The sequence below is a fragment of the Equus asinus genome, chromosome 22 (assembly GCF_041296235.1).
Source record: "Equus asinus isolate D_3611 breed Donkey chromosome 22, EquAss-T2T_v2, whole genome shotgun sequence".
Lineage (NCBI taxonomy): Eukaryota > Metazoa > Chordata > Mammalia > Perissodactyla > Equidae > Equus > Equus asinus.
This window is the reverse complement of record NC_091811.1, coordinates 42,548,363-42,571,625: the sequence shown is the minus strand read 5'-3', so window position 1 is coordinate 42,571,625 and position 23,263 is coordinate 42,548,363.

Genomic DNA, 23,263 nt, shown 5'->3' with positions numbered 1-23,263 from the left:
CACCTCAGTCATTTTTCCATGTTTTAAAGTATATTGGCATTAGGTAGTCCCTATGAAGTGGGTAGATTTTCGTCTGCCCACTCTCTCTTTAGGGAACCACCTCTCCTCCATTCTTAGGCCATTCACATAGTCTAGTTTAGGCTGTCCTTTTGCCCAGCAAGTGCTCACACACATCCTTCCAGGAGACTGACACATGAATTAAATTAAGCTAACTAGACACCTCCCTTTGAGTAGTCCTGGAACCATCACTACATTGAATCCTCTTTTTACTGGGATGGTTAGATGTAAGGATGATCTAAGCCTGGAATTGTTGGTAGCTATCTTTCAATTCTTCTGTTGAGAATGAAGACAACAAAGAAGAAAGCAAGACAGAAGATGAAGTTACCAACCACATGTACCAAGAATTTCCTCGTCTTCCTATCTTCTAGTTCAAACTGGGTATCTCTCATTTTCAACCAAAAATCCTAATTTAAAACTTCTATCATATTCCATATTTAGTACCATTGTCAAAGCTGTCTATTTTCTAGCTATAGTATTAGGCAAGAGATTTGAATCTGCTGTGCAGATACTGATAGTTGGGAGTTCAAGTCTGTAAAAATTAAAATTGCAACATGAGAACCAATCTGAAAGATTATTGTGATGCTCTGAATTCATTTAAAAAATTGCAGGTTAATGATAGTTTAAGTGAAAACTATGTGTGAGGCATCATGTTAGAAACTTTTTATAAATTAACTCATTTGAATCTTATGAGGCAGGTGCTATTACTCGTCTGTTTCCTAGTGAGGGCATGTAAGGCCACAAGCCCAGCAAGTCTAGAGTGGCAGAATATCGTGCCAAGAGACCAAAGAAGCTACCTGGAGACTGCGAACAAGACATAGAGGTTTACTGGGTCCTACTTACGGGAGAATGTCCGGTGGTGGCTGGCTGGATGGAAGTGTGCACCCACAACCGCCCCCCAAGAGAAACTGCTTAAGTAGGCAGAGGAGCAAAGGCTGCATGCTTGCCAAAGGGCTGTCCCTGGTATGACCAGCGTTCCCAGAAGAGTAGCTCACATGGAGGGGCTTTGTGTCCCTGTAAGATGTCATGTTCTTCTCGTGGGATAAGGGAGGATCCAGGCTGGCCAGGCCCAGATGGTTACAAATCCCAGTAGCTGTGCTGCCTGCCCAGAAGGGAGCCAGAAGGATGCATGGTTGCAATGGGCCTGGGGGCTTTTGCTGAGCAAGCAAGGCCCAGGCCCTAGAGGACATTTAGTCTCAGAGGGGTTAAAACCAACCCCAGACCCCTCAGCTATTTTGCAAGTAAGTCTGTTGGACAGTACTATGCACTGAATGCGTGCCCCCAAATCGATATGTTGAAACCCTACCTCCCAGGGTGATGGTGTTGGGAAGTGGGGCCTTTGGGAGGTGATTAGGTCACGAGAGTGGAGCTCTCATGAATGGGATTACTGCCCTTATAAAAGAGACCTCAGATTGCTCTCTTGCTTCTTCTGCCATGTGAGGATACAATGAGAAGTTGGCAACACAGAAGAGGGCACTTAGCAGACCTGGACCGTGCTGGCCCCCTGATCTCAGACGTCTAGCCTCCAGAACTGTAAGAAATAAATTTTGCTGTTTATACCCAGTTTATGTTACTTTGTTGCAGCAGCCGGAACTAAGACAGACAGAGAAGTGTTGTAAAAGATTATGCTGCACAACTCATTTTATTGACATGAAAATATACCCAGTACATACTGTTGAGAAAAAAATATATAAAGTGGAAGAATCCCATTGATATAAAATAGCACTATTTACATTTATATATTTATACATTTCTATAAAGAGATGTCTAGACAAAATTATGTATATTTATACAATTCCTATTTTATGTATTTATACATTTTCTATAGGGAGATATCTAGGAAAATGCTCACTAATACATTCTATTTATGTATATGTACAGATATACCCATAGCATGTATATAAAACATATTACATATTTATGTATTTCTAAAGAGATGTCTGGAAAAATGCTTACTCATACCCTGCTTTGATGGATTTCAAGTTATTTTAAACTTTCTCTTCTGTGTTTTTTGTTTTGTTTGCATTTGTTTTACATTGAATGTATATCACTTTTACAAAAACAATGCAGTTAAAAATACCAAAAACTCCCCAAAGACTAATAAATTATTCATGAATATCACAGCATGAAAAAGGAGAAATAAAATACAAAGGGTTATAGTTCTGATATAGAACCAATGTATTCCTTTACTCATCTCTTCATTTATTCAATAAATCCTCACTGGGCATGGACATTATAGGAGGGGCCTGGGGTAAAGTGACGAACAAAGTAGACACAGTCTCTAATATTAATATGCAAGATGCTTTTGAGAACAGGTTCCGAGCCCTAGTAGAATCTGACGCATACAAACATGCATTTGTACGTAACGGATGTGATTGGCTATGGGTTTGTATGGGGAGGAGGTGAGGAGTTGGAGGCCAGTGGGGTCACAGAGAAGCCCATCCCTCAAGCATTGACTCTTATTTGCTGACATCCACGAGCAGACAGCTTCTGTAATACCCTCGGGGATAGGGCTAACCGAGATCAGGCACTAGTAAGGGCTTTGTATAGGTCACCATCTCTTTTCTCAGAGGCTTAGTTCTGGAAATCTCTGAATATACGACAGTTTGTAATTTATGCTTAGAAGTAGTGACCTATGTTTATGCTAGCCCATAAGTGTGCAAGTGCAGCACACACACAGAACTATTTCTTTACACCTTCCATGGAAAGTGTTTACTAAACACAATGTGTAATCTAAAGTAAAAAATGGGAAAATTTCATTTCAAAAGGGAGAAATTCAATATGATTAAGAAAGTTCGAGATGTAATTTTCAGTTACTTTGACTTTAACCTGAAAGCCTTGAAGTAAATTCCTTCCCTAACTGAGTGCTTGGTCCAACTATTTTTCTTTCTCTCCCTTCCTCTTCCATCAACCCATCCTCACCCAACAACTTGGAAATAAACTGCTGCTTGGACCTGACAAGCAGACCTGTCAGAGCAACAATGGGGCCAGGAAGCATGCTCCTGATGCTGGACTAGAGAGGCCAGCTGATAGGCTGAAATGTCTGGAAGAGCTCAGCAACGCTCCAGGAATTGTGAGCCTCTCTGTGTGTATAAGTGCCCACTTTTATTTATAATCCAACTCATTAAAAAAAGGCTTTATGATAAGAGCCTCCTGGGTAGCAAGGAGAGCTTCCGTTACTTGAGCTTGATCTTGGCTTCCCTCTTAAAGCCTGTTTAAATGGTTATTAGGAGAGGCAGCAGTGAACTCTAAGATACCTGATCATCTGAGGTGAAAACTTCTGTTATTAAATAGGATCATTCAGAAAATGGTGAATTGTTTCCCTTTGTCCAAGAAAATCTGACTTCCAGGAGTGTTTAAATTTTTATTAGGAATTGCCCAACTTTTGAGTACCACAGTATTTACTATGAGATTTGCATTTTTTTCCCCAGAAAGAGTATTAAGGGAGAGAAATCACAATTATATTTAAGGAGTCAGACTAGATGGTCTCTAGGTCACTCCAGGTCTCACACTCTGTGATTAAGTGAGGCTGCTGGAGAGGTGGGTTTGAGATTTTATTATATAATTTGTGGAACATAAGGTGGTGATAGTGCCACATTAAAAGGGGTGTCAGGGATGGTGATAAGCCTCTTGCCCCTCTCATGTTTGGGGTAAGATAGAAGAAGATAACAAATTGTACTTGATGGCTCATACACTTTCTTTGCCTTTCCCTCATTTTTATCACATGGTAAAAGAAGGAATAACAAATTAGAATAGGCAATGAAGAAGTGAAACTCTCACTGTTTGAAGATGACATGATTTTATATAAAGAAAACCCTGAAGAATCCATTGGAAAACTGTTAGAAATAATCAGCAATTAACAGCAAAGTTGCAGGGTACAAAATCAACTTACAAAAAATCAGTTGCATTTCTATACTGTAATAATGAACTAACAGAAAGAGAACTCAAGAATACAATCCCATTTACAATCACAACAAAAATATTAAGATATCTAGGAATAAATTTAACCAAGGAGGTGAAAGAGCTATACAATGAAAACTATAAGACATTATTGAAAGAAATTGATGATGACATAAAGAAATGGAAAGATATTCCATGCACATGGATTGGAAGAGTAAATACATTTAAAACATTCATACTCCCTAAAGCAATCTGCAGATTCAATGCAATACCAATCAGAATCCCAATGACATTCTTCACAGAAATAGAACAAAGAATCTTAAAATTCATATGGGGCAGGAAAAGACCCCAAATAGCTAAAACAATCCTGAGAAAGAAGAACAGAGCCGGAGGCATTGCAATCCCTGACTTCAAAATATACTTCAAAGTTATAGTAATCAAAACAGCATGGTACTGGTTCAAAAACAGACACACAGATCAAGGGAACAGAATTGAAAGCCCAGAAATAAAACCACATATCCATGGACAGCTAATCTTTGACAAAGGAACCAAGAACATACAATGGACAAAGGAAAGTCTCTTCAATAAACGGTGTTGGGAAAACTGGACAGCCACATGCAAAAGAATGAAAGTAGACCATTGTCTTTCACCATTCACAAAAACTAACTCAAAGTGGATCAAAGACTGGAAGTTAAGACCTGAAACTGTAAAACTCCTAGAAGAAAATATAGTCAGTACACTCTTTGACATCAGTCTTAGAAGGATCTTTTCGAATACCATGTCTACTGGGACAAGGGAAAGGAAAGAAAAATTAAACAAGTGGGACCTCATCAGACTAAAGAGCTGCTGCAAGCCAAAGGAAATGAGGAACAAAAGAAAAAGACAACCCACCAACTGGGAGACAATATTTGCAAATCATATACCCAACAAGGGGTTAATCTCCAAAATATATAAAGAATTTACACAACTCAACAACACAAAAACAAACAACCTGATCAAAATATGGGCAAAGGATATGAACAGACATTTTTCCAAAGAAGATATACAGATTGCCAATGGGCATATGAAAGATGTTCAACATCACTAATCATGAGGGAAATGCAAATCAAAACTACAGTAAGATATCATCTTACAGTCATTAGAATGGCTATAATCACCAAGACAAAAAATAACAAAAGTTGGAGAAGATGTGGAAAAAAGGGAACCCTGATACACTGCTAATGGGAATGCAAACTGGTTCAGTCACTATGGAAAACAGTATGGAGATTTCTCAAAAAATTAAAAATAGAAATACCATATGACCCAGCTATCCTACTACTGGGCATTTATCCAAGGAACCTGAAATCAACAATTCAAAGAGACTAATGGACCCCCATGTTCATTGCAGCATTATTCACGATAGCCAAGACATGGAAGTGCCCATGGAGTGATGGATGGGTAAAGAAGACATGGTGTATATACATATATATACATACACAGTGGAATACTACTCAGCCATTGAAAAAAGGACAAAATTGTCCCATTGCACAACATGAATGGACCTTGAGGGTATTATGTTAAGTGAAATAAGCCAGACAGAGAAAGACAAGCACCATTTGATTCCACTCACATGTGGAAGATAAGCTAACACATGGACAAAGAGAACAGCTTAGTGGTTACCAGAGAGGAAGGGGGTTAGGGGGTGAGCACAAGGGGTGAAGGGGCACATTTACACAGTGACTGACAAACAATAATGTACAACTGAAATTTCATAGTGTTACAAACTATTATGATCACAATAAAAACAATTAGAGTTAACCTATAATTATGTTGAAGAAAATAATACATAACCAATCTATAAGTGAAAATTGGGACGAGTTTATTCTGAGACAGGTCTGAGGGCTAGCTTAGCCCAAGGCCTGCCTTCCCCAAGGAAGGAAGGGCATCAAAGAAGTAGGGGTGTACAGGGTGTTTATATACCATCAAACAGCATATATCACATATGATTGAAATGTCCCTTTTACAATGGTCATGAGATTGCTCTCTTGGCACAGCGATTGATGGACACAGCAGGGTAGCAGGTCTGTTGTCTCAAGCTGGGTGGTCACAGGATGAGTGTAGCAATCAATTCCTAGCCTAGGGAGAGATGCTTGCCCTTAAGGAAATGCCACACTGGGGGAAGTTGCATCCTTATCTTAAGGTCATTAGTTCTTGTCTTTGGGACATAGCAAATGCTTAAAGCAGATATCCAATGCATGCTCAGTGGCCACATCAGGCCCTTTTGGAAAAACAAGGTCAGGCTGATTAGGTTTACGCCAAATGGCTTTCTCATATACTCCAATATATCTTATTGCTTCCCATTTATTTATCAGTTATTACATATTATCCACAAATATGGATTCATAGTTAGTACAAATGTCCAAGACCTGAGAATCAAAATTCCATTGCTTGAAGTCACATAGATGCTATAAATATAAAACACAGATTTCTTTAAAAAAAAAAGGTGGCTTCAAAAAAGAGGAGATAAACCTAGACATGATGGCAAAGAAACGTGCTTCAATGTGATTTTTAGGTACCTGTAGGTTGTTCAGCATGGCTGGGCCAACAGGTACTGTGTTGTGATGGGGAAGGAGGCGAGACAAGGGGGAGTGGAGGAGAGGCCAGGACTAGAGTTGTAGTCTGGGTCCAGATCATGAAGGACCTTGTGTGCTGAGTTATGGAATTAAAATTTCATTCTTAAGACTATGCAGATCCTTGAGAAGTTATTGAAAAACTCTAAGTTAGGAATGACACGTCCAGGGGTTAACTGGGTATACTGATGTGCACTTCAGCCAGTTTGGAGCAGAAGAATTAAATGTGACAGTCATCAATAGATAAGTGGTCATCTCTGAGTTGGGAGAAGGGGGATAGAGGAATGAATAAAGTAGTTGTACACTCTTCTTCTGTTCACCCACCCCAACTGCCACTGAGAAAAACAGAAGGAAGGATGGGACTAGAGGAGTTCAGCACTACCTCCTGTCCCCTGTTGGCAAGACAAAGAGCACTCCTTCCATCCTTCTTCCTTTCTCTCTGGGTGGGACTACAGCGTAGCTGTGGAGACCGCCACTCCTTTCTAAACCTGCTTTGATTTTTTTATTTTGCCAGTTTTTATCCATTGAAGGAGAGAGTTGAGGGGAGTAGAGAGTGGTATAATTCTCCTCTTTCCCTGACCTCCTAAAGGGGATCTGCTGGAAGGGGGAGTACTATAAAGGGTGAAAGGATGTTTTGGGGAAGAATACTGGAAAATGCAGGATTTTCTCATAATCACTTTGCTGTTGACACCTAAGTAAGGCTTTATTGCTCAGTTTGGATAACTAAGAGCTTTTGTTTTTTTTCTTCCCTTCCCTTCCTTCTTTTCTTAAAATAAAGAAGTATAAAATACAGAGGAATGTTAACAGAAAGATTTTACAAACTCTAAGTAAACAAAAACCCTATAGAACACTGAACAAAAGATTATAGACAGGGAAAGTGATGATTCTTTCATGCAAACCTTTCACATATCCTCACTATCTGTCTCACTCTGTATTGCCTTAGGGCAAATCGAATCCACACTGACTCTAGAGCTTCTTGGGGCTTTTCCTCCCTGCTTTTTAAAAACTATTGGGAAAATCCAGCAGAGGCTAGGGGATATTTTGGTTACAGTCCGAGGACAGATAGTCACATTGTGGGAAAAGAAGGAAGCTGGTAGTTTAGATTAGGATCTCTTTGTATCCCAGAAAATCTCACCATGGGTCCTATCCCAGTGCATGTTGATTGCTATGTCTTGACTGAAGCAATTTGATCAAGTACAACTATGAGATCCTTTTTGATAAATCATAGTAGCTACCAATATTTAGAGGTGGTCCGGGTTAACTACACCTTTCACCTCTCAACTTCTTTATCAAGTTATAAAGAAAGCAAACCTCGGAACAAATGCTATCATGCACACAGACATCCCCTAAACAAACATTTATTAACAGGCAGATGTGAAACAATTCATTCAATCTGTTCCGCATGCTTAATGAATTCCTAGCTCTCTGTTCTTTTGTGCGTTCCGATGAGACCCAGAGTGAAATGTTTACTCAAGGCAAATGTGACAATATTCTCAAGGCAGAAGTCAGATTTATAATCAGCTCAGGCAACCAGACTCTTTTAACTAAGTGGCTGGACTTGGCTTTCTTATAGAATTAATCTTTGGGATCCTTTCTAAAAAGTGAAGAGCTCACTAGATTCTCACATTCATTTGAGGGTAGAAATAGATGTAAATTATTTTAGCCAATTCACATGTTTTGATTTTATCACTGAGAACTCTATTTTGAATATCTCTTAGCTGATTAACAGCCCACAGATTTTCACCAAAATTTTCCCTAGTATTTGTTATGTTAATTGACCAAGTCTTCGGTATTGACCGGAGATAATGATAGAAGAAAAGGTTGTAGTAGCAACCTCTGGAATATGGGTATTTCTGATTAAATGCCAGTTGATCAGGTCTGTGGTGTGACTTCCACATTAGGGCAACAAACTATTCCTAGAGTGTCACTTAAACTGATATATGAGGAATATCACATTTTCTGTGCTTTGAAGGATTTTTCATTATAGAGCTCATAACACCTGTTATTATGGACTGCATGTTTATGTGTATCTCCCTCTCGACTCAACAAATTCATAGGTTGAAACCATAATCCTCAAAGTGATGGTATTTGGAGGTGGAGGTAATCCTTTGGATTACCTTTGGGAGGTAATTAGATCATGAGAGTGGAGCCCCCATGATGGGATCAGTGCCTTTGTAAAAAGAGACCAGAGAACTATCCAGCTCTCCCTCTCCAGTGTCCCTTGTGAGGACAGCAAGAAGATGGACATCTGTAAACCAGGAAGAGGGACTTCACCAAGAACTTAACTATGCTGGCACCCTGATCTTGGACTTCCAGCCTCCAGAACTATGAGAATAAATGTCTGTTGTTTAAGCTGCCCAGTCTACGGTATTTAACTCATTCATATTCTACAAGAGTAGGGCTTCATCTTGTAAAATGTTCTGAAATCCAATATGTCAAAGTGCAGCATATATTTAATTACATAATTTGATTAATAGTGCTTTAGAGGCACACTTGACTTTTACTTGGGAAATTTAATTCTTTTGGGAACTGTTTATCACTAAGAAATCTAAATTTATATTAATGTTATCTTCTGAAACAAAATTGCCTTTCCTTTAATAAACAAATCATGTCAATTTTGCTCACTTTAAAAAATTGAGATTTGATGAGTATTTGGGTGTTGTTATTCAACAAAACCAAATACAGTACAGGACAACTGTTTTACTCCTGCAGGATAAAATAGCATCTTGCAGTGTTGGGCAACACTGCAGTTAAATTTTTTAGAAACTTCTATTGATATCTATGTTTAAAAGACTGCTTCTAAAAATATGAGTAGCTTAGACTAGTTACCAATCCTTTTTTTTTTTTTGTTTTCTGATAAGACTAATATTGGCTTTATTTTTATTACATTTGTAGTGAAATGTGAAATTAGGACACATAAGTTCAACTTGAATATCACAAAAATAGTTTTTCTCCTTTCTAGAATTTAAAAGAAGCGCAGGGATTCTCACTTCTCTCCATGCATTAGTTCTGCTGTGGAGTCAACTAATAGACCGTCATTTTTTTGGTAAATATTCCTTAGAATGTTCCCTTTATCATTGATGGGGAAAGGAAAGAATCATTGTGTGAGATTGCTACCAAATGAGACCCTAATTACAAGTGGAGGGCTCTGCTGAGGTATGAGGCTGTGGGGAGGCATGGGGTAGAATAGAGCAAGGTTGCCAGATAAAATACAGGATTCCCAGTCAAATTTGAATTTCAGATAAGCAAAAAATGATTTTTTTTATTTTTAGTATAAGGAGTTATGTGTGGGACATACTTACACTAAAAAATTGTTCATTATTTACCTGAAATTTAAATTTAACTGTGTGTTCTGTGCTTTTGTTTGTAAAATCTGGCAACTCTGGGTAGGAAGTGGGGGAATGGGAAGTCTGTATTTCAATTTCTATCTTTATTTGTATCCTGAATATGATTTGAAAAAAGTGGTGATCTTAAGTGAAAGCTTCTTCAGGAAACAATTTGAACTGAGATTTAGAGTGATTTTTTTCTTACTACCTAAGACTTTGTTAATTTTTCTTTCTGAAATCTGTAAATCAAAGTGATGAGAAATGTACACTTTGTTGTTTGGCAATGAGTAACTCAGGGCCATTAGAGGGGGGAAATGTGGTGGACATTGATGTTGGATCATTGTTATTGGGACAGTTGTAGATTGTTTGGCACAGAACTTGAACTCTGGGAAGCTTGACATGAGTAGCTAAAAGTTGGATTTAAAATCAGATAGAATTGACAAGAATTAAACATAAAGAGAGAATCCTAAAGGCTGCAAGAGAAAGGCAACAAGTTACATACAAAGAAAATCCCATAAGGCTATCGGTTCACTTCTCAGCAGAAACCCTACAGGCTAGAAGGGAGTGGCATGATATATTTAAAGTGCTGAAAGGAAAAAATTTACAGCCAAGAATACTCTATCCAGCAAGATTATCATTCAAAATGAAAGGAGAGAGAGAGTTTCCCAGACAAGCAAAAATTAAACGAGTTTATCACCGAGAAAACAGCTTTACAAGAAATGCTAAAGAGACTTATTTAAATGTGAAAGAGAAGAACACAAATCAAAATAAGAAAATAGTCCAAAAAAGGCAATAAAATCACTGATAAAGGCAAAAATACAGTAAAGGTAGCAGATCAACCACCTATGAAGATAATATGAAGGTCAAAAGACAAAAGTACTAAAATTACCTGTTTCCATGATAAGAGGCTAGTGGATACACACACAAAAAATGAGGTTAGATATGATATCAAAAACATAAAATGTGGGAGGAGGGGAGTAAAAGAGTAGAGCTTTTAGAAAGAGGTCAAACTAAAGAGATCATCAACTTAATATACATTGCTATATATGTACATTATGATATATGAACCTCATGGTAATCACAAACCAGAAACCTGTAATAAATACACAAAAATTTAAGAGAAAGCAACCCAGACATAATACTGAAGAAAGCCATCAAACCACAAGGGAAGAGAGCAAGAGAAGAAAGGAACAGAGAAGAACTACTAAAACACGCAGAAAAAAGTAACAAAATGGCAATAAGTATATATATATATCAGTAGCTACTTTAAATGTCAATGGACTAAGTGCTCCAATCAAAAGGCATAGGGGTGGCTGATTGGATAAAAAAAGAAGACCTGGGGTTGGCCTGGTGATGCAGCAGTTAAATTCACATGTTCCATTTTGGCAGCCCAGAGTTCACCGGTTCAGATCCCAAGTGGGGACCTACACATTGCTTGTCAAGTCATGCTGTGGCAGGCATCCCACATGTAAAATAGAGGAAGATGGTCACAGATGTTAGCTCAGGGCCAATCTTCCTCAGCAGAAAGAGGAGGATTGGTGGCAGATGTTAGCTCAGGGCTAATCTTCCACAAAACAAAACAAAAAAATAAGACTCATATATATGCTGCATACAAGAGACACAATTCAGGCCTAAAGACACACAAACTGAAAGTGAAGAGATAGGAAAAGATGCTCCATGCAAATGGCAATGAAAAGAAAGCTGGGGTAGCAGTACTTCTATCAGACAGAATAGACTTTAAAAGAAGAACTGTAACAAGAGACAAATAAGGGCAGTACATAATGATAAAGGAAACAATCCAACAAGAGGATATGACACTTGTAAATATCTATGCACCCAACATAGGAGCACCTAAATACAAAGCAATTATTAACAGACATAAAGGGAGAAATAGGAACACAATAATAGCAGGGGACTTTAACATTCTACTTACATCAATGGATAGATCATCTAAGCAGAAGATCAATAAGGAACCATTGGCCTTAAATGACACATTAGAACAGATGGACTTAGGAGATATATTCAGAACATCCCATCCCAAAACTGCAGAATACACATCTTTTCAAATTTACATGGAACATTCTTCAGGATTGATCACATATTAGATCAGAAAATAAGTCTCAATAAATTTAGGAAGATTGAAATAATACCAAACATTTTCCTGACCACCAAGGTATGAAACTAGAAATCAACCACAGAAGGAAAATAGAAAAGCTACAAAAATGTGGAGATTGAACAAAATGCTACTAAATAACGATTGGGTCAATGAAAAAATCAAAGGAGAAATCAAAAAATACCTGGACACAAATTAAAATGAAAATACAACATGCCAAAATTTATGGGATACAGAAAAAGTGGTTCGAAGAGAGAAGTTTATAGCAAGACAGGCCTACCTCAACAAACAAGAAAAATCTCAAACAATCTAACAGTGCACCTAAAGGAACTGGAAAAAGAAGAACAAACAAAGCCCAAAATCAGTAGAAGGAAGGAAATCATAAAAATCAGAGTGGAAATAAATGAAATAGAGACTAGAAAAATATCAAAGAACCAACTCTTGGTTTCTACCAGGGTTAAAGCTTTCGCAGGGGGTGACTTTATCAAGCCAACATCCCAAGAAAGCAGATAGTGAGAGCAGAGGGAGAAGACCTTGAGAGCACAGAGGAGAAAGTGCCCCTCCCCTCACCCACTCAGCACAGCTCCAGCCCCTGGGATCTCGGCTGCAGGCAGAAGGCTCAGAATGTGCGGCTCTTGATCCCCCACCCAGTGGTGCTAGGTGGTAACTGTGACTTAATAACACCAGGATGTGAAAAAAAAGAGCCACTCCCTCTAGCAATGTCAGATTATATTAGATCTCCAGACCAGGGAGAAAATGACAAGTCCCCAGGAATCAGTCCTGAGGATGCAGAAATATGTAATCTAAATGACAAAGAATTCAAAACCGCTATTATCAAAAAACTCAACAAGGTAAAAGAGAATGTAGAGAAACAATTCAATGAGTTCAGGAGCTACTTCACCAAAGAGATCGAAACTATAAAGAAGAATCAATCAGAAATATTAGAAATGAAAGACACAATGGAAGAAATAAAACAAAATACAGATTCCCTGAACGCTCAAGCAGACACCATAGAGGGGCATATCAGCATAGTAGAAGACAGACATGTTGAAATGCTCCAGATAGAGGAGGAGAGAGAACTAAAACTAAAAAGAAATGAAGAAAGTCTCCAAGAAATATCCAACTCAATTAGGAAATGCAACATCAGGACTATAGGTATTCAAGAAGGAGAATGGAGTAGAAAGCTTGTTCAAAGAAAAAGAAATAAAAGGGATCCAAATTGGAAAGGAAGAAGTGAAACTGTCACTATTTGCAGATGATATGATTTTATATATAGAAAAACCTAAGGAATTCACCAAAAAACTTTTAGGAATAAAAAATGAATACGGAAAAGTTGCAGGATACAAAATCAATATAAAAAATCAATTGTGTTTCTATACACTAACAACAAAGTAGCAGAAAGAGAAATTAAGAATACAAGCCCATTTACAATTGCAACAAAAAGAATACAATACCTAGGAATAAACTTAACAAAAGAGGTGAAAGATCTATATACTGAAAACTATAAAACTTTGTTGAAAGAAATTGAAGAAGACACAAAGAAATGGAAAGATATTCCAGGCTCTTGGATTGGAGGAATTAACATAGCTAAAATGTCCATACTTCCTAAAGCAATCTACAGATTCAATGTGATCCCTATCAAAGTTCCAATAAGATTTTTCACAGAAATAGAACACAGAATCCTAAAATTTATATGGAACAATAAAAGACCCTGAATAGCAGGGTTGGCCTGGTGGCATAGTGGTTAAGTTTGCACGCTCTGCTTCAGCAGCCCGGAGTTTGCCAGTTTGGTTCCCTGGCATGGACTTACACACTGCTCATCAAGACATGCCATGGCAGCCATCCCACATATAAAATAGAGGAAGATGGGCACAGAGGTTAGCCCAGGGCCAATCTTCCTCAGCAAAAAAAAAAAAAAAAAAAAAAGACCCCAAATAGCCAAAGGAACCCTGAGAAAATAGAACAAAGCTGGAGGTATCACACTGCCTGATTTCAAAATATACTACAAAGCTATAGTAACCAAAACAGCATGATACCGGCACAAAACAAGCACACAGATAAATGGAACAGAATCAAGAGCCCAGAAATAAACCCAGACATTTATGGACAGCTAATTTTCAACAAGGGAGCCCAGAGCATACAATGGAGAAAAGAAAGTCTCTTCAATAAATGATGTTGGGAAAACTGGACAGCCACATGCAAAAGAATGAAAGTAGACCATTATCTTACACCATAAACAAAAATTAACTCAAAATGGATTAAAAATTTGAATGTAAGACCTGAAACCATGAAACTTCTAGAAGAAAACACAGGCAGTATGCTCTTTGACATTGGTCTTAGCAGCATATTTTCAAGTACCATGTCTGACTGGGCAAGGGAAACAATAGAAAAAATAAACAAATGGGACTACGTCAAACTAAAAAGCTTTTGCACAGCAAAAGAAACCATCAACAAAACGAAAAGACAACCTAACAATTTGGAGAAGATATTTGCAAACCATATATCTGATAAGGGGTTAATTTCCAAAATATATAAAGAAATCATACATCTCAATGACAAAAAACTAACAACCCAATTAAAAATGGGCAATAGATCTGAACATACATTTCTCCAAAGAAGATATACAGATGACCAACAGGCACATGAAAGGGCATTCAACATCATTAACTATCAGGGAAATGCAAATCGAAACTACAACGAGGTATCACCTCATGCCTGTCAGAATGGCTTTAATTAACAAGACAGTAAACAAGAAGTGTTGGAGAAGATGTGGAGAGAAGGGAACACTCATACACTCCTGGTGTGAGTGCAAACTGGTGCAGCCGCTATGGAAAGCAGTATGGAACTTCCTCAAAAAATTAATAACAGAACTACCATACGATCCAGCTATTCCACTGCTGGGTATTTATCCAAAGAATATGATAACATGAATGCATAAAGATACATGCATCCCTATGTTCATCGCAGCATTATTCACAATAGCCAAGACTTGGAGCAACCTAGGTGCCCATCAAGGGACGAATGGATAAAGAACATGTGGTATTTATACACGATGGACTACTACACAGCCATAAGAAATGATGAAATCTGATCATTTGTGACAACATGAACTGACCTTGACGGTGTTATGCTAAGTGAAATAAGTCAGAGGGAGAAAGTCAAATACCATATGATCTCATGCATAAATAGAAGATAAAAACAACAACAATCACATAGAGACAGAGATTGGATTGGTGGTCACCAGAGGAGAAGGGGGATGGAGGAGGGCAAAAGGGGTGATTGGGCACCTGTGTGTGGTGATGGATTGTAACTAGTCTTTTGGTGGTGAATACGCTGTAATCTACACAGGAATTGAAATATAATTATGAACGCCTGAAATTTATATAACATTAGAAACCAATGTTACTGCAATAAAAAAATAAAAATAAAATTAAATTAAATAAAAAAAATAAAAATAAAATCAGATAGACTTGAGGCCAGGAACAAAACTTTTCATGTGACTTTCGCATTATTATCTTCTTAAGATAGTGAAAGGAATATAGCAACAGTAATCCCGTTCTGAGGATTAAGTTGAATAATGCTTGTAAAATTCTTAGCATAATATTGACGTATACAAAATACTCAAGAAATGGGAGCTTTATTCTCTTACAGCTTTTCAAAATCAAGTGTGTTTTGTACGAATTTGGATATTTTTTTTCTTAAAAACAGCTAAACAAGAAAAAACTTCAGGTGTACTAAAGTCATTTCAGGAAGAATGTTTTATCTACTGTAAAAATTGGGCTAAGGAATAGAGATGAAAAAGCTATATTTTATCCTCGGAGAAGGAAGATCACGAAAAATTTTGCTTGTTATTTTTTTCTTCCTTTTTAAAATTTTCTTCTCTCTCTTATAGCTAGAGCTCTAGGAATTATTATCTAAGCCCCTTTTTAATATTTTAGTGTATGTCATCAACAAATATTCATTGTTCATTCAACTAAAAAGCTGAATTTATATTATCAATAATAATGATAATCTAAAGGTCTGTGGTGTTTCAATCCAGAAATATTACCTTCCCAAGTATTCAGAAAACTGTGAGGATTTTATTTTTACTATTATTGTAATAGGTTACTTTATATATTTATTTTAACTTGATTTTTAGTAATGATTTATTTAAAGAGTATTGCTTTCCAAACTGATATATTGCAGAAATATATGATGATTGTAGTTAAGCATGATACAAGTAAACTTGTGATAAAATTGGTATGATATACCTATGTTTGTTTCCTTTAGTAAATCAAGTTATAACAACCCAGGGAGCCAAAGTCTCAGAATGTCCAGGGATGGGATTGCCTTTTCCAAGGTAGTGCCCAATGGGTTCTTGTTGGATTCTGCCAGGTTCAGTTGACTAACCCATCATTCTTATTTTTGAGATGTGATTACTCCATTCATCCTTTTGTGGGATGAGGAGGTTCATTGACTCAGAAGAAGCCAAATTCTTTTCAATTCCATATCTGAATCCTTCAGGGATTTTTGTCACCTACCTGACAAGGGAGAGCTTTAGGGAAATACTTTCACTTAATAGGAAACTGCATTCATTCATTTATGAATAGATGGACACAATATTCACTCAAACAATTTAGTTAGAAGAAGATGGACCACCATCGTGTAGGGTGTGGTTGGAAACAGCATAGATGTGGAAGAGGAGAGGCAATCAAGGAGAAAGCAGGGAAATCTTCTGAGAGGTCAAGCTTGAGTGGGGCTTGGAAGTGAGAAGGGCATGTGCCCCAAGGACTTGACAACAACAGCTGGTTTCAGAAGTAAAAGAAGAACTGGAGCAGGCTGAGGGATCTCCTTGGAGAAAGACCTATTTAGGAGATCTAAATAGGACAGCAAATAGAGTGGGAAGGAAGGTTCACCCTAAGCTAACATCTGTTGCCAATTTTCCTCTTTTTTATTCCTTTTTGTATGTGAGCTGCTGTCACAGCATGACCACTGACAGACAAGTAGTGTGGGTCTGTGTCCCAGAACCAAACCGAGGCCACCCAAGTGGAACATGCCTAACTTAACCACCAGGCCACCAGGGCTGACCCCAAATAGGGTGAATTTTGCCTAAACCAACAGAGTTGGAATTTTTGGACTTACTTAAAATAAATTCCTTCTTTTTCAGTTGACTAGAAATAATAGCTAATCTGTTATCATTAATATATACCAGGCACTGTGCTTAAGCTCTAAACAAAGTATCACATTTAATCCTCACCATGACTCCCTGAAGCATAAGTGTTCCCATTTTGCAAAGGAGGAAGTTTGAGACTCAGAGAAGTCAAGGACCGGAGTCATGACTGAAACCCAAATTTGTCTGGGTCCTTAGCCTGTACTCTGATTTGACTATGTTTTTATACTATTTCTCTGTAATTCAAAGGATGGTTCTCAGAGTAAGAAAGCAGAATAGACAGAAGAAATCAACAGAGGTTCTTAAAAACTGAATTATCGGCATGGCCTTCTATGCTATTTCACCCACACACAAAGGAAACATATGCACTCAGCCACTTACTCACAAAGCAGGCACATAAATGATTTATTCTTGCTCCCTGTTTTAACGGAATTATCCAGTAGAGAGGAGAAAAGGCAACAGCAATTCAGATTTTTATCTAGTGGCATATTCCCAGAAAACAGAGTTCATTTGAAGAGCTAAAGTAGAAATAGTTGTCCATACAACTCAGTTTTTTTACTGTTTGCTGTTTCCAGGTTTTTGGTGGTTTCTTTTTTTTTTTTTTTTTTTTGCATCTGAAAAGGAGATTGGGAGCTTTGTTGTTAAATACTTTGGGTGTTGAAGTCCATGTCTTAGTAGGTCAATGTTATAAAGATTTGAGGGTGGCTGAATTTGTTTGTGCTGAAGATAAGAAAGCAGGGAAGAACATGACAACTAGGCAAATACACCGTCAACTGAATATTAAGACCAAGAATTGAAGACAGTTTTACAGCTTCATTTTTTCACACCACAAGCTGCATTTGGAGCTCAGCTGAAAATCCCAGTCTTCGGATAGTCTGTATTTCCACCAGAGGGCAGTAATATCCTCTACTATATCGTCAGTGATGGGGCGGATTCACCAGTCTGATGACCAGTGAGAGAGCGATTAACCTGTCTGCACTTGCACAGCAGGGTGGATTTGGAACCAACCCCTGATAGAAGACAGAGCAGCAATATTACAGCAGGAAATCTAGAGCCACAAAGGATCTTAAATTAAAGTTACAACCAGAATAGTAAAATTGCCATGGTTTATTGAATTGGGATGGTATCCAGAACTCTGAGAACTGTTGATCCTGGAGGACGCTATCAACAGGCCTCAGTGAGACTTGTAGATTGGCAACATCTTTGTGTCCCATGAAACCGTGGGGATGTGGCAGACCAGAAGAAGAAGTAGGGATAGGCATTCCTTCTGAGGAGCTCAAATGTCTACATCACTTTGTCTTGTGCCACGGAGCAGGTCCCTTGTCTCTACTTGCGCTTGTCTCTCATTCTACTGTTGCAGGTTGGCTTAATGGAACTAGATACTGAGATGGAATCTGAAGTGCAAAATGCTTATTAGGGATCAATGCTTGTGGAAGGTGGGGAGAGAAAACAAAACTAGGCAGAGCCTGAAGCTGAACTGTGATGCAGGCCTGGCAAAGCCTTGGCCAACCTGGCAGGGAGCTCTGGAGCAAGAATTGCCCTTCAGTATCCTGTGTTAGGCTGAATTGACTTTATATCCCCTGGGCACTCAGTCAAGGATGTGAGCTACACAGAGACGCTGAGGAAGATGCTGAAGGAGATGTGAGGTATAGACTGTGTGAGTACCTCAAAGGGGCTCAACTGAATGTTTGTGCCCCGCTAAAATTCCTATGTTGAAGCCCTAATCCCCAGTGTGATGGTATTTGGAGGTGGGGCCTTTGGGAGGTGATTAGGTTTAGATGAGGTCATGAGGGTGGGGTCCCTATGATGAGATTAGTGTCTTTGTAAGAATAGAGACTAGAGCTCTCCCCCTCCACGTGAGGATACAGCAAGAAGGTGGCCATCTGTAAATGGCTTTCACAGGACCCTGAATCTACCGGCACCTTGATCTTGGACTCCCCAGCCTCCAGAACTGTGAGAAGTAAATGTTTGTTTTTAAGCCCCCTAGTCTATGGTGATAGACTGGTGATTTATTATAGCAGCCCAAGGTGACTGACACAGGCCTTTTCCTATTATGACAGATAAATTCAGTCTTTGGATGAGAGATAAAGTTGGTAAAGGGCTTCCTCCACGTCACTCTAAAAAGACTGCTTGTTCAATGCAAGTTTCCTAAAGAGTAGTTCTGCCCTGTGATCATGATAGGTTTCCTTTTTCACAAAATTACAGAGCTGAAAGAATGAGAAAAGCTTATCCAGGCCAACCTACTCATTTTACGTATGTGGATAGCGAAGTCTGGATGAGTTAAATAACTTGCTCAAAATTACACAAGTAAGTCAGTAGCAGAGCTAGAATTCAGATCTCATTCCAGTACTTTATGTAGTACTCACTCTAAATGCCAACATGTGCCAATTTGCCATATACTATTGCCAGGTATCTCCTGTAATCAGTAATGTCAGTAAAATACTAGCATCTGTAGAATAATAAATGACAATGTTATGGAACGTATCCATTTCTTATTAATAACACTTTTGTTAATAGTAATTTGGCCTCAATCTTTGTTTCACCTAATTTCCCTCACTCACTAAACTCTCTCCTTTTCACTGCCATAGACTGAATATTTGTGTTCCCCCAAAATCCATGTTAATTCTTCCATCTCAAAGAAATGGTATTTGGGGGTGATTAGGTCATAAGGGGGCGCTCTCATGAATGCAGCTAGTGCTCTTATAAAAGAGACACCAGAGAGCTCTCTTGCTCCTTCTGCCATGTAAGGACACAGTGAGAAGATGGCCATCATGAGCCAGGAAGTGGCCCTTCACCAGACACCGAATTTGCTGGCACCTTGATCTGGGCCTTCCCACCTTCCAGAACTGTGAGAAATAAATGTTTGTCGTTTAAGTCACCCAGTCTGTGATATTTTGGTATAGCAGCTCAAATGGACTAAGACATCTATAACTCTCCATTCTCTCAGCACTTGATGACTCAATGTGGATATCCACCCTGGTGTCATTTTCTAGCTGTTGACATCTTTCTATCAAGGCCAAGTTTAAATGCTGTTTTCATTCTGTTTGGTTGAATTTTCCTTCACCTGGTGAGAAAGGAAGTATCAAGTGATACAAGTTTCTTCCTAATTGGAAGCCAACTGAGAGTAGATTTAATGGAACTCTGCATGCATGCCATTAGTGTGGGAGGCAAGTGAGAGAAAAATAGGAGTAAGAGAGGAGAGGAGAGTGAGAAAGTCAATAGCTAAGGAAAATTCGAGTTGTGTCTCAAGCCTATCCACATTACAGGAATCAATTCTTATGTACGATAATGGGTTTTTGCATCACACACTGTGCTTATATTATTATACTTTGATCCTTGTAGCCACCAAGTGAGGTGGGGCACATTGTCCCATGTCACAGGTGGGCGAACTGAGGCTGGGATAGGTTAAATAGTTTGAACAAGATCAAATTAGAATTCCCTTCCTTCCTTCCTTCCTTCTCTCCTTCCTTCCTTCCTTCCTTCCTGCTTTCCTTCCTTCCTTCCTTCCTCCCTTACTTCTTTGCTTCTTTCTCCTTTCCTTCTATTATTTCATTCAATCTTTTAACACATATTCTTTGCCTATTATGTGTCAAACACTCCCATGTATGTGTGACCTACATTGGACTGTGACGTGTAAGAGAGAAATAAACTTGTATTTCTTAAGCCCCAGAGATTTGGCGGTGGTGGTTTTTTTTTTTTTTTTTTTTTATAGTCTACCCTGACTAGGACAAAAAGAATTGGTCAAAATCTGTCTTTGTGGCTTAATTCATTGACAAAATTGGTATATAAGATTGGTTTTCTCTAAAATGAGAAATACCTTTGAAATGCTTTGATTATGGCGATTGGAATGTGTGAGAGTTCATAGCAGTACTCACAGTTCTAAAGGAGTGTTTTGCATGTTATATGTTTACATTTATTATTAGGCTAGTTTATTTATTTTAATTTGATACTTTTATTCTATTTGTACTACATTCAGTGCTTTGGTCTTCTCTCTTGTAATCATTTGTCTCTTTCTATCCATTTGGACTCTGTCTTTCCTGTTTTAGTGTTTCTTTTAGTCTAGTAGTCTACTTGATCTCTTCTACAACGTTTCTTTAATTTTTTTTTATGATTTTTTAGAGTTCTTACTTACAAGTTAGCCTTTTTATCTTTCTCACAACTTTAAGACTTTGATTGATTAAATGTTCCATGATGCATACAATTTTTGACTGAAAATATAAACACTCTGAAACACACTTTTAATAAACTCTTTAATGTGGTGTATTAGGTTCAAAATCAGTGATGCGTGTTTAACATTATATGCTTAGGACATTCCAAAATTGATGTAAAAATATTAAGCCAATGCATGCTCAGAAATGCATTCAATTTTTTTTTGACCTGAGAGTGTCAACATTTATAATTTTTCAGGACTATCTTTCACATTATCACTGGTTACTTATCTTTCCATTAGTGGATATAATCATTTGAAAACTCACTGAGCTAAATCCTGGGAAAATATAGGGTTTAGATTTTTTTAGGTGGTTCTTAAACAGCCCTATGAGACTATTATATGAGGAAGAAGTAAAAAGCAGAAAGACTGAAAAACACTGGAAACTATAGTTGTTATTTACTTTCTACTCTTAACAAAGCAGGAAAATAAAGGACTTATAGATTTGTTGGAAAAATAATTGTCAGAGGAGAAGATTTCCAGAGTGAACTCCACCAACGTAATTAATTAATTCAATCATTCAGTAAATTTGTATTGCGGCCGACAGCTCTGTGCTAGGCACTGGCAATATAACGACCAATAACACGAGTCCAGGCCTCAAGGCGTTCATAGATGGAGTCAGTGGGAGATAGAGATGCGAGGAGGCAATTACAATACAATAGTTAACATCGCTAATAGAGCAAATATGGAGTGCCTTGTACAAAGAACAAACCCTTGACCTTCTTGGGAAAAACAGGGATGCTCCATGTCGGATGGGCTGATAATGAAAGGACTAACAGGATTTTGTAGAGGGACAGGGCATGCAACACTGATAAGGTAGTATGAACGGCTCTGGGCAAAGACAGGGAAAACCTTGAGGGTTTGAGAAACTGCAAGCAATTTGGTGTGCTTAAAGTACAAAGTGAGAAGAGGGAGAGGGTGCTGGAAGGGAAGGGTGAGGTGGAGAAGATAAGACTGTAGGTGATACTGGGATGGAACTCACCCTTAGGAAGTGGGATGTCATTGTGTGATTTTGACTCAGGGAGTCATAGGATCACAGTTACATTTTAGGAAGGTCACCTGTCAGTAGGGTACAGGGTGGAAGATGTCAAGGATGAAGGCTGACTAAGGCAGGGCCAGAGGGAAAGAGAGGAAGGGGTAGAAAGAAAAGGTATTTAGGAGGTAGAATTGACTGGATTTGGTATTTCATTAGATATAACTAACAAGGAGGAAAAAAGAGTCCAGGATAAGTTTCAGTTTTCTGGCTTGGCTAATTGCATTCTTAACCTTTTTATTCATGACAATAGGGAATGCAGAATGTTATAGACTGAAACTGGTCCCCTCAAAATTCATATATTGAAGCCCTAACCCCCAACATGACTGTATTTGGAGATAGGGCCTTTAAGGACATAACTAAGATTAACTGAAATCCTAAGGGTGGGGCCCTAATCCAATAGGACTTGTGTCCTTATAAGAGGAGGAAGAGATCTCTCTCTACATTCACAGAGGAAAGGCCACGTGAGGACACAAAGAGAAGGTGGCCGTCTGCAAGCCAGGAAAAGGGGTCTCACCAGAAGCCATCCCTGTTCGCACCTTGATGTTGGACTTCCAACCTCCAGAGCTATGAGAAAATAACTGTTTATTATTTAAGCCACGCATGTGTGGTATTTTGTTATGGCACCCTAAGCTAACTAATGCATAGGGCATGTGGCAGGTTTAGGGGTGAGGTTCCTTTCTTATTTATTTACTAATTATTATTTTTTTATTGAGGTATAATTGACATACAGCATTATATTCATTTAAGGTATACAACATCATAATTTGATATTTTTATATATTGTGACATGATCACCACAATATGTTTAGTTAAGATCTGTCACCATATATCATTGCACATTTTTTTGTCTTGTGATGAGGACTTTT